This window comes from Danio rerio, chromosome 4 (genome assembly GCF_049306965.1).
Source record: "Danio rerio strain Tuebingen ecotype United States chromosome 4, GRCz12tu, whole genome shotgun sequence".
In the NCBI taxonomy this organism is placed as follows: domain Eukaryota; kingdom Metazoa; phylum Chordata; class Actinopteri; order Cypriniformes; family Danionidae; genus Danio; species Danio rerio.
In genome coordinates, this window is record NC_133179.1 from 9,238,506 (window position 1) to 9,250,979 (window position 12,474).

The 12,474-nt window shown below is 37.1% G+C and overlaps 3 long non-coding RNA genes across 14 annotated transcripts in view; 1 reads left to right on the top strand and 2 right to left on the bottom strand.

The window, feature by feature from the left end:
* Positions 1-1,811, bottom strand: part of LOC110437837 (uncharacterized) — a 38,885-nt gene extending 37,074 nt beyond the window's left edge. For 5 of the 6 annotated variants that reach the window (XR_012401875.1, XR_012401868.1, XR_012401860.1 and 2 more), the window contains exons 1-2: positions 1,598-1,808; positions 1,063-1,153 (exon numbers count right to left, since the gene is read on the bottom strand). This is a non-coding gene — a long non-coding RNA (uncharacterized lncRNA). Of the gene's footprint in view, positions 1-1,062; positions 1,154-1,597 lie in introns of all 6 variants that reach the window. The other variant, XR_012401869.1, reaches the window with a different exon arrangement.
* Positions 1,812-4,530: 2,719 nt separating this feature from the next.
* Positions 4,531-12,474, top strand: part of LOC141381583 (uncharacterized) — a 52,827-nt gene continuing 44,883 nt past the window's right edge. For 3 of the 7 annotated variants that reach the window (XR_012401831.1, XR_012401830.1, XR_012401829.1), the window contains exons 1-2: positions 8,916-9,065; positions 9,563-9,629. This is a non-coding gene — a long non-coding RNA (uncharacterized lncRNA). Of the gene's footprint in view, positions 4,746-5,178; positions 5,270-8,915; positions 9,066-9,562; positions 9,630-10,610; positions 10,660-12,474 lie in introns of those variants that run through there. The other 4 variants (XR_012401839.1, XR_012401834.1, XR_012401835.1 and 1 more) reach the window with 3 other exon arrangements.
* On the bottom strand, positions 6,630-8,658 carry LOC141381585 (uncharacterized). Its single transcript, XR_012401848.1, has 3 exons — positions 8,412-8,658; positions 8,201-8,303; positions 6,630-7,602 (listed from the first exon to the last, which is right to left on the bottom strand). It is a non-coding gene; the product is annotated as an uncharacterized lncRNA (long non-coding RNA).

The following is a 12,474-nucleotide window of genomic DNA, read 5'->3' on the forward strand; positions in this document are numbered from 1 at the left end:
AGTTTATTGTGCAAAGAATAATATTTATTATGAAGTAATATTCTTTACTTAAGTAAATAATTTGGCAATTTTTTTACTAATAGTTGAGCAAGTGCTATTTTCAAATCATTTTAAAATTACTCATAGCAGACATACAGAAGATATACATATAGACGCAGATAATGAGCTTGAAATTAACGATAATTAAGAATCATGAACAATCAGACAAAACAAATGTATGAAAAGTTTTGTCTACTGTAGCCTAAAGTTCAAATCCTTCTTGATTTTGGTGAATAGTGGTTATTAAATGCAACAAAATGACTACAACACCAGTTTTCAACTTGAAAGTCCCAGTGGTGCATGTGACTAAACACATGTTCTCTGTCAATAGAGTCATGGGTTACAAATCCAACTTTACACTTTGACATGTTTGTTGTAAAATCAGACTGAAATATAAGTCCAGCATGTGTGCAGTCAAGAGATCTGTGGCACAGTGGTTAGAGCGCTGTGTTGTTAAAAAGGAGTCCTGGGTTCAAATCCCACTAGTCCATACATTAAATAAGTGTCATGATATCTGACAAACTCTGCTAAACTCCAGAAGCAAGTGTGAGAGCCACAGTGGTGCTCCTGACTGAACACATGCTCTCCATGGTGAAGGCTGTCATGAGGACTTGGGTTCAAAGCTCAGCTTTGCTCACTTATTGCACAACGAGTAGTGAAATAATGGTGAAATATAAGTTCCAGCATGTCATTAGGTATGTGACTGTGGCTCAGTGGTAGAGCAATGCCTCATGGGTTAAGAGGTTGCTGGTTCAACCCCAGCCAGATCACTGCGATATGTGTGAGTGTCGGTGTGAATGAAGGGGGAGGATGAAACGTTCCTCCCCTGACCTACGGGGCCATGTACAGCAGGGGTTATGCTGCTTTTTACTAAAAAATAAATTAGCTCTATAAAAATCCAGACCCCCGTCCCTTCTCTCCCCGTTTCGGTTACCATCATTTCCTTTCCAGAGGGACGACCCTTCAGAAAGAAAATGATGATAACCGACACACCAAAACTCAAACACAAGATACGAGTCTCACCTGTCCATCAGCAGAAGTCCACCATTACAGTCCACGGCTGTCCAAATGTCCCAGAGCTCTGCTTCTGTTCACTCCAAACACATCCTTCATCCTGTAGAGGAAACACAGAAATAAACACTTTACTACTGAAATACATCTGAAACAGCAGAACTGAGAACTTCACCAACAGAAGAGCTCATAAACAAAAGATAAAGACATTAATTCATACTCTATATTGGACAGGTACAATATTGAACACTGAAGCTGTACAAAAGCTCACTAATCAACTTTTTTAAACAAGCATAAGTGCAGATTTATGCTGCTTTTTAATATAAACAGCTCAATGCTATTCGTTTAACACTAAACATGAAGCCTGAAAGTGACATTAGCAGAAAAATGTAAACATCCTGCACAACACACATCTAAATAAACTGACAGCTGTAAAAACACCAAAGAAAATAAGTATCTGTGATTTTTATAAAACGCAAATGCTGTTATATAGCTCCTTTCAGTTAATTTTACAAGCAAATAAAGTACTTTATATGAGTATACTTACAGGTGAGTCTCTTCACTTGATTCCTATACTTTATCACAGAGTCTGCTGCTTTAATTTGCTGCTAAGCTTTAATATGTGCTGTTTAAACACATTAAGATTCTGTCGCTGAGCTGTCATCTTTAATTATGCGTTTAAAACAAACTACACGTGTTTTGTTTTGCCGGCTGTCATCACACACGTTTATTGTCAAACACCTGAAGCCAAGAGTCAGACTGAACGTGGAGTCGCTCGCGCCGCTTAGTGGAGCGGATGTAGAACTGCGCTTCAGCTTCTGTGTAGTAAACATTACTTTGATGCTCAAATGTGCCAAACTTTACACATCAAACTGACTTTAAATTCGCTTTGGGCAGGTGAATTTATGACGAGTCGTAAGTGAGAGGACTGTGGTTTCATTTCTATACATTTGCAAACTAACCTATGATTTATTCAGGAGCTGACGTGGTAAGATGCTAAATAATCCAAGCCTCAAGTGTAAACACATAAAAGAGGAGACTCTTTTAGTCTGTCTCTGTGTCAAGTTTATTTGTTTGGCATCTTTCTTAAGTGATGTTGACTTATTTTATATATTTATTTAGTTTTTATATTACTGTTAGCAAATGCAAGCAGCATTTATAGACGAGTTTGACTGATTGTCGAGTGCATACAGCATATCTGAACAACATAAACCTGACTTAAAATCAGAATTGCTTTCAGTTATCTTAAACTGATGACAATAACGACTTCTAAACATTAAATGCCTGCTTTATCCATAAAAGAGAGCTGTACAAGAGCAGAGCAGACTTTTAGCTCCATCTTGTGGACAACAAATGGATTTGCATCAACACATTAAAACTGCAAAGCAAATGCAGACTTTTTTTTTTTCTGAAGCAGTTGTCTAATCCTGATCCTGAAGATCCACTTTCCAGAGTTAAACTCCAACCTGATTAAAACACCTGAGGCTGTTATTACAGGAGTTTCAGATAATAAGAGACTTCAGGGCAAATGTGACAAACTCTGTCGATCAAATGATTATTAAAAAAAAAAAAAACAATTACTTGACCAATCTAACAATGTTATTTACAAATCATGTATGTGCTGTCCATTTGAGTTGAGAATTGCTGCAGAAATATGTTTGGCACTCAAATATACACAGATAATAGACCTAAAATTATAAGATGATTAAATAGGTTGTCGTGACATCCTCTGTGGCTCAGTGGTAGTGAACTGCACGTTCAGTGTTAAAGTCTGGAGTTCAAACCAACTTTATATTGTGCTAAGTAGTGATTGGTAAATCTAACAACATGTCTAAAACACCAGCTTTAAGCGTGAGAGTCACAGTGGTGCAGTGGTGGTTTAACACATGTTTCCTGTCTATGTAGTTGTGGGTTCAAATCCCACTTCACACTTTGACATGTTTGTTGTAAAATCAGACTGAAATATAAGTCCAGCATGTGTGCAGTCAAGAGATCTGTGGCACAGTGGTTAGAGCACTGTGTTGTTAATAAGGAGTCCTGGGTTCAAATCCCACTAGTCCATACATTAAATAGGTGTCATGATATCTGACAAACTCTGCTAAACTCCAGAAGCAAGTGTGAGAGCCACAGTGGTGCTCCTGACTAAACACATGCTCTCCATAGTGAAGGCTGTCATGAGGACTTGGGTTCAAAGCCCAGCTTTGCTCACTTATTGCACAACAAGTAGAGAAATGATAGTGAAATATAAGTTCCAGCCGGTGCTTTATTATGAGATCTGTGGCTCAGTGGTAGAGCACTATGCTCTCATCAAGGAGAGCTGGGTTCAATCCTCATTTAAGCTTTACATATGTCAATGTGGACTTGAATAGTCAAGTATAAGCTCCAGCATGTCATCAGGTATGTGACTGTGGCTCAGTGGTAGAGCAATGCCTCATGGGTTAAGAGGTTGCTGGTTCAACCCCAGCCAGATCACTGCGATATGTGTGAGTGTCGGTGTGAATGAAGGGGGAGGATGAAACGTTCCTCCCCTGACCTACGGGGCCATGTACAGCAGGGGTTATGCTGCTTTTTACTAAAAAATAAATTAGCTCTATAAAAATCCAGACCCCCGTCCCTTCTCTCCCCGTTTCGGTTACCATCATTTCCTTTCCAGAGGGACGACCCTCCAGAAAGAAAATGATGATAACCGACACACCAAAACTCAAACACAAGATACGAGTCTCACCTGTCCATCAGCAGAAGTCCACCATTACAGTCCACGGCTGTCCAAATGTCCCAGAGCTCTGCTTCTGTTCACTCCAAACACATCCTTCATCCTGTAGAGGAAACACAGAAATAAACACTTTACTACTGAAATACATCTGAAACAGCAGAACTGAGAACTTCACCAACAGAAGAGCTCATAAACAAGATAAGACACACACTGTATATTTGACAGGTACAATATTGAACACTGAAGCTGTACAAAAGCTCACTAATTGACTTTTTTTAAACAAGCATAAGTGCAGATTTATGCTGCTTTATAATATAAACAGCTCAATGCTATTCGTTTAACACTAAACATGAAGTCTGAAAGTGACATTAGCAGAAAAATGTAAACATCCTGCACAACACACATCTAAATAAACTGACAGACAAATCCTGCTGTATAAACACCAAAGAAAACAAGTATCTGTGATTTTTATAAAACGCAAATGCTGTTATATAGCTCCTTTCAGTTAATTTTACAAGCAAATAAAGTACTTTATATGAAATGATACTTACAGGTGAGTCTCTTCACTTGATTCCTGCACTTTATCACAGAGTCTGCTGCTTTAATTTGCTGCTGAGCTTTAAAACGTGCTGTTTAAACACATTAAGAGTGTGTCGCTGAGCTGTCATCTGTAAATTATGTGTTTAAAACACACTGCACATGTTTTGTTTTTCAGCGTGTTGCAGTTCTACATCCGCTCCACTAAGCGGCGCGAGCGACTCCACGTTCAGTCTGACTCTTGGCTTCAGGTGTTTGACAACAAACGTGTGTGATGACAGCCGGCGAAACAAAACACGTGTAGTTTGTTTTAAACGCATAATTAAAGATGACAGCGCAGCGACAGAATCTTAATGTGTTTAAACAGCACATATTAAAGCTCAGCAGCAAATTAAAGCAGCAGACTCTGTGATAAAGTGCAGGAATCAAGTGAAGAGACTCACCTGTAAGTATCATTTCATATAAAGTACTTTATTTGCTTGTAAAATTAACTGAAAGGAGCTATATAACAGCATTTGCATTTTATAAAAATCACAGATACTTGTTTTCTTTGGTGTTTTTACAGCAGGATTTGTCTGTCAGTTTATTTAGATGTGTGTTGTGCAGGATGTTTACATTTTTCTGCTAATGTCACTTTCAGACTTCATGTTTAGTGTTAAACGAATAGCATTGAGCTGTTTATATTATAAAGCAGCATAAATCTGTCAATTAGTCAATTAGTGAGCTTTTGTACAGCTTCAGTGTTCAATATTGTACCTGTCAAATATACAGTGTGTGTCTTATCTTGTTTATGAGCTCTTCTGTTGGTGAAGTTCTCAGTTCTGCTGTTTCAGATGTATTTCAGTAGTAAAGTGTTTATTTCTGTGTTTCCTCTACAGGATGAAGGATGTGTTTGGAGTGAACAGAAGCAGAGCTCTGGGACATTTGGACAGCCGTGGACTGTAATGGTGGACTTCTGCTGATGGACAGGTGAGACTCGTATCTTGTGTTTGAGTTTTGGTGTGTCGGTTATCATCATTTTCTTTCTGGAGGGTCGTCCCTCTGGAAAGGAAATGATGGTAACCGAAACGGGGAGAGAAGGGACGGGGGTCTGGTTTTTTATAGAGCTAATTTATTTTTTAGTAAAAAGCAGCATAACCCCTGCTGTACATGGCCCCGTAGGTCAGGGGAGGAACGTTTCATCCTCCCCCTTCATTCACACCGACACTCACACATATCGCAGTGATCTGGCTGGGGTTGAACCAGCAACCTCTTAACCCATGAGGCATTGCTCTACCACTGAGCCACAGTCACATACCTAATGACATGCTGGAACTTATATTTCACCATTATTTCACTACTCGTTGTGCAATAAGTGAGCAAAGCTGAGCTTTGAACCCAAGTCCTCATGACAGCCTTCACCATGGAGAGCATGTGTTCAGTCAGGAGCACCACTGTGGCTCTCACACTTGCTTCTGGAGTTTAGCAGAGTTTGTCAGATATCATGACACTTATTTAATGTATGGACTAGTGGGATTTGAACCCAGGACTCCTTTTTAACAACACAGCGCTCTAACCACTGTGCCACAGATCTCTTGACTGCACACATGCTGGACTTATATTTCAGTCTGATTTTACAACAAACATTTCAAATTGTAAAGTTGGATTTGTAACCCATGACTCTATTGACAGAGAACATGTGTTTAGTCACATGCACCACTGGGACTTTCAAGTTGAAAACTGGTGTTGTAGTCATTTTGTTGCATTTAATAACCACTATTCACCAAAATCAAGAAGGATTTGAACTTTAGGCTACAGTAGACAAAACTTTTCATACATTTATTTTGTCTGATTGTTCATGACTCTTAATTATCGTTAATTTCAAGCTCATTATCTGCGTCTATTTGTATATCTTCTGTATGTCTGCTATGAGTAATTTTAAAATGATTTGAAAATAGCATTTGCTCAACTATTAGTAAAAAAATAGCCAAATTATTTACTTAAGTAAAGAATATTACTTCATAATAAATATTATTCTTTGCACAATAAACTCGTAGTGACAGAAAATACATCATTTTAAATAGCATCCTCAGTTTAGTCAAATAAATGTTTTGTTTTAGTTTGTCATATTTGCCCTAAATATTTGCCCTTGTTGTCTGAAAGACTTTAATTAGCCGCCTCAGGTGTTTATCATCAGGTAACTCTGGAAAGTGGATCTTCAGGATCAGGATTTTTCACCTTAAGAAAATAAATACTTCAGTTTCATGGATTGATGCAGATCCTCATATTGTCCACAAGATGGAGCTGAAACTCTGATTTTGTGCATCTCTTTGTTATAAATGAAGCGGACTTGAAATGAAAACAAGTTTATTAGTCATTATATAATACATACTTTATTTGTTCAAACATGCCGTATGCACTCAGTGATCAGTCAAATGTTAAATGCTTTAAAAACCAACAGTGATTCAACAACAAAAATAAGTGAACGTTAGCCAAGACATGAAAATAAAATGAAGCTCTAAAATAAATTATTTAGAGATAATCAGGTTATTTCGCCAATTTATAAATATTAATGTATAATTCACTCATTTATGACAGTCAAAAGCTTAAAGTTCTCCATCAGCTCTACTAGGCGGCGTGAGCGGCACACTAATATGGTATATTACTATTGTTATTGTTAATTAGTGAAAATTATAGATGTTTTCAGTTGTCTTGATTGATTATCAGGTTTATTCCACCAGATATTAATGTCTTACATTTTCTGAAGTTTTGTGTTGTGTTGTCTTAAAGTGATAAGCACCTCTCATTATAAATGACTTATTTTCTGCAACAAAGAAAAACTAACTTTAGACTTCAGCTAACTTTAAAATACTGATATATATATTTATATACACTACATAAAATGAAGTTAGTTGTGTTTCTCCTACAAAATAAAGTCTGTGTTTGGGTCATACAGTCAATGAAATCAGAGCTGTGGGACGTGTGAATAGACTAGACAGTCCCTGTCATGCAGGATATCCACTCACTCATGGACAGGTAAGATGTTGTGAACTAAATAACTAAATTGTAACGCACTGATCTGACCTTGTGCATCTGTCTTTGATTCAGTAAACTGTATTTAGTCATCAGCTCACACAGAAATGAATCATCATTCATTCAAATCTGCCCAAATAACCAATCAAGCTTTACTATAAGTGCATGATGAATGATCAGACCCTCTGAAGATTGGCTGTGGTTCAACCTGTGTTGGAAGAGGAGTGTTTGTCATTGACTCATCCATCTTGAACCATCCATAGACCCAGAGCTTTACATCTTCTTCATCACTGAAACAGAGAAAGAAAAATGATGGTGATTAATCTTTGTGTTAAACTAACATTTATTAGTTTTTTAACTGTTTAAACAAAACAAAATACTTTATGATCCCTAAAGCACATGCTGCACACTTTATAACTGAAATGAATGATTAGTATTGACTGTTAGGATTTTTTCTAAGTAGAGATATAAAAAGTGCAAATATAAAAGTGTAATGCATGCTTCTTCTTAGAATAACTAATCTGAGGTTATGAGTTTCTTTCAAAATCAGACTTGGAAGTGCTCAAAATGTTAAAAAGTCATTTCTGAGAATAATTTGTCTAAATCTGTGCTGTGCTCCCAGATGAAAAAAATAATAGAAACATGAAGTATTTATAGTGGCTTAAATGGTTATGATACTAACTGCATTAGTTTTAAAAGGAAATGCATTGGTCCCTGACAGTGGGTCTTGACTGGTAACCTTCTATGGAGATCTGATATATGACCATATATGAACAACACATAAATTTATAGCTAAAATATTTAAACAAATATCTACATGTTATGTATATTTGTAAACAGCCATTTTAAAAACATGTTGTATATATGACATATGTGTGAAATACAAACCTGAACCTGCAATATTGTATTGGTGGTAACTGGATGGTAAACCTGAAGTCCTACTGAATTAGTTTGCAGATTGCAGCAGTATTGAAATAAAAGCTGCTCAAATCTGCAAACAAGACACGGAAAAACACTTTAGAATAAAATAATAGAATAAAGAATAAAAGAGGCTCGTGCATGTAAATAATAAATAAAGTCAAGCGCACATCTACTTTACCCAGAGTCTCGGAGGATTGCCCATTCATTCCTGAGTGTGTTTCCATGAGCTTCTCAGTTCAGCTCTTTTAATCCATCAGTTTAAAGCTGATCTCGATCTTCTGCCGGTCGAGACACTCACGAACTCAAGCGTGTTGTAAAATATCCTCGAGAACATTAAAATCTTTTAAATCTCTCTTCGCTGTTCACACGACTGACTGCGCGTCCACCTTGTGTTTACTTCATTAATGCGGATACACCTATTGACCACAAGCCGGAGCCGAGGATCACCCATACACGAGTTGATTAGTCACGTTTTCTTGAGTATAATAATTAGACAATGCAGTCAGAATTAATTATTGTGCTTGTAATACGACATTAAACTATAAAAATAATCATTTTAAGTCTGTTTAAGCCTACAACGCGGACTTTATGTTGTAAATTGTAGCGCAGTTCTTCATCCGCCCCACTAGGGGGCGCGCACTGCTTCACGTTATGTCTGACTCGCAGCTTTCAGGTGTTTGACACTGACAGCATGAGGCTTGATGATACAACAGGTAAAACAAATCCTGACAGCTCCGTGATTGTATTATAATATCTATAAACAACACACAAACAAACTGAACAGACACGCCGCGCTGTAAAGTGCAGGAATACAGTGACAAGAGACGCACCTGTAAGTAACTTTACCGTGTTTTCTCCGTATTGTTTGTGTTGACGTTTGATTTTTATGTCGTTTCCCAAAGCAGGACATGTCAGTTTAGCTCAACATAAACATATAAAAGTCACACTGTTCTAATCTTATCAGAGTTGTGCTTAAAATGTTTTATTTATTGAGCATTATGACTGTCTTCCTTAATTTAATCGGCTTTATTGCAGACTTTCATGACATGATGCTCTCATGCTAAACTAGTGCTGTGTTGATTTTATAATGAATTATGTCATATATTAAACGTTTTTAAATATGTTTGTCACTATTAATATACATTTTATAATTACTATTATTATCTTTTATAATTTATAGTATATTCTGTATTATTTGTGCTGTAAAAGCTGAATAATCAATATTTGTACATAGTTCTATAGTTTAATATCAGGTGGAGCGTATAGTTGAACTGAACAGTTGGGCCAATGCGAGTCTCTTTAATAAATCTTTTTATTTAATTATTTCAGTGTCCCGTTAACCAGACGCTGAAACACAGAGATCATTTGAAGACAATAACCTCAACATCAACAGCACGTGAGTCACACAGCGTTCATTCATTCACAGTCAAGCATTTATTATAATGAAGGGTTTTATGAGTGTTTCTATATTTGTGTGTTGATTTATTAAGACTTTTCAGTTCTTGTTTTAATTGTCCATTTTAAATGCTTTAGGCTTTGTTTATTAGATTTTCCTAATATCAATGTTTAAGTTTAATGATTAATGTATTTACCTTTTTTCATTCTTTAAAATTTTATATTACTAGATGTGTTTGTAGTCTAATAGTGACTTTTTTCAGTTGTTACAGTTTTTACACTTAATTTTTTTTTATTATATTGGCAAATTTGGTTAACTTCAAAATAACCAAGAGAACAACTCTTAATATGTCCAGTGATGGCCGAGTGGTCAGAGCAAAGGGTTAGAGATCCAAGGCCATCACAAGAGACGTGGGTTCGAATCACCACGATGATACTGAAATTATCCAGAAAATTGATGTTAGGCCATTTTTGGGGTCAAAAAAAAAAAGTTTTCCTTCCTTTTTTTTCTTCTGCTCCTCCTCCTTGTTCTCTCTTAGCCCCGCCTCTCTCTGCCACACCTCTCTCACACCTGCTGCTCGTCATCCCACTTATTTCTCAGTCCTGCCTTTCTGTCTTATACCTCCCCAGGTATGCCACATCTTTCAGGTCCGTGTTTTCCCGTGTCCGTGTAGCCGCGCTGCCTGTTACCATCCCCGACATTTTTCCGATAGCTGCCACTTATCTCTTACCGCCGCAGGTACCATCTCACATTTCTTCCGGTGTCCGCCTCTTGTCTCTTACCGTTACACCTTCATTCCGGTATCCGCCTCTTGTACCGCCCCAGGTACTTTGCTGTATCCACAGCTGTCTTTGGTGGGATTCGAACCCATGCCTCATCCGTAACGTTGTCCGCAACCAACGGTGCTTGCCACTAGTGCCATCGTGGCTTTCACAATGAGAACTGAACTTCGCGCAGCTTTGTCTTTTCTTTTCACAACAGTTTAACATAAACAAGAAAGGGATTCGAACCCTGGTCTCCAAGATGAAAGGTGAGTGCTCTACCCACTGACCCATTTGATCTGTGTAGCAGATTGCTGTCTTTAATGGAGCTTTATAGATATGTTTATGGCGAATACAAAAAAATTGTAGCAATAGAGGGATTCAAACCCATGCTTTCATGCTTGAATGGCAATTATTCTCCCACTGCACTGCAGAAGATGTTTATTGAAGTGACAAATTTTTGTCTATAGCTATAGATAAAGCTGCAGGTACATTTAAATGTTTGCAATTGTGGGATTCGAACCCACGTCTCTGTGATGTAAAAAAAAAAGTTCCAATTAGCGAACGATTATCCCCTACACCACAGAGACAGAGATGATCAAGGTATCTTGTTTTCAGAGTATTTCCTGTTTTCAGTCCAGCTTCAGCATTAATTCAATAAACTTCACATTAGCATTTTAAAGTTAGCAAGACTGGGACTCAAACCCACGACTCTGCGTTATAAAAAAATGCAAAGAGCGAACGCTTATCTTCTGTGCCACAGAGGAAAAACAATTGGCTATTGATTGTTTTGAGAGTAATTGTTGGTTTTACTTCAGTTTAGGTATAAATTATTGTACATTTCAGTTAGCAAGAGTGGGACGCGAACCCTTGTCTCTGCGATGTAAAAAATGCAAAGAGCAAATAATTATCCTCTACACCACAGAGGCAGGAACAGTTGCAGTTTGGTTGTTTTGACAGTAATTCTTGTTCGTAGCTTAAGCATTAATTACAATAAATGTAGCATTTGCAAGAGTGGGATTCAAACCCTCATCTCTGCTATGTAAAAGATGCAAAGAGCAAATAATTATCCTCTGCACCACAGAGCCAGGAACGATTGCTCTTTGTTTGTTCTGAGAATAATTCTTGTTTTTAATTATAATAGATTTCACTTTAGCAATAGTGGGTTTCAAACCCACATCTCTGCGATCGAAAAGTCTCAAAGTGTGAACATTTATCTTCTGCCCCACAGAGGCAGCAACAATTGCTGTGTGCCTTTTTTTTGATAGTAATGTTTGAATTCCATGCAGGTGAATTATATTTTAATTTTATATTCATGCAGAGTCAGGTATTGAACTCAGGTCAGCAAGAACACCTCACTGTTACATGACGACACACTAACCACTAGGCTATGGGGACTGAGATGCAGAATCACTCTGATGGCTAATTTAATCATATCTCAATCACATCCTTAAAATTTCCTTGATTAACAGCTTCACCTGATTTCAATTAAGACTGTAAGTTCACTCAGGAAAGTGGCTCATCAGGAGCAGACGCTGATCTGATCTCTTACAGCTCTCTATTATATGTAAACCTGCCACTTAATGCCAACAAATATTCAGTGTTGAAAGTTGTGAAAATTTCCTAAGAGAGATTTGAACACACGTTACACTAAGACACTAATAGTCTCAGAATATATTTTGTCCATTGTGTTATGCATTTACAACATATCTGCTGGTTCAGCTCATGAAGAAATATTGTATATATAGTGCTGAAGAGGGATTTGAACTTCAGGCTTAAGCACAGAAACTTTTTATACATTTATTTTGTCAGACTGTGTTCATGACTCATATCATAACTTAAGTTCAAGCCCATGATCTGTCATGTTGTACATTTTCTGTATTTCTGCTGTGTTCAACTAATTTTTAGATAATTTTAAAATGTCACACGTTCACACAACCATTAATAAAGCAAAATCAAATAAATGACCAAAGTAAAGAACACCAAATAAACTGATATATTATAAAAATGCATTAATAACTTGATAAATGTATTTTCCACATCCTCAGTTTCGTCTCATAAATGTTTTGTAATTATTTGAACAG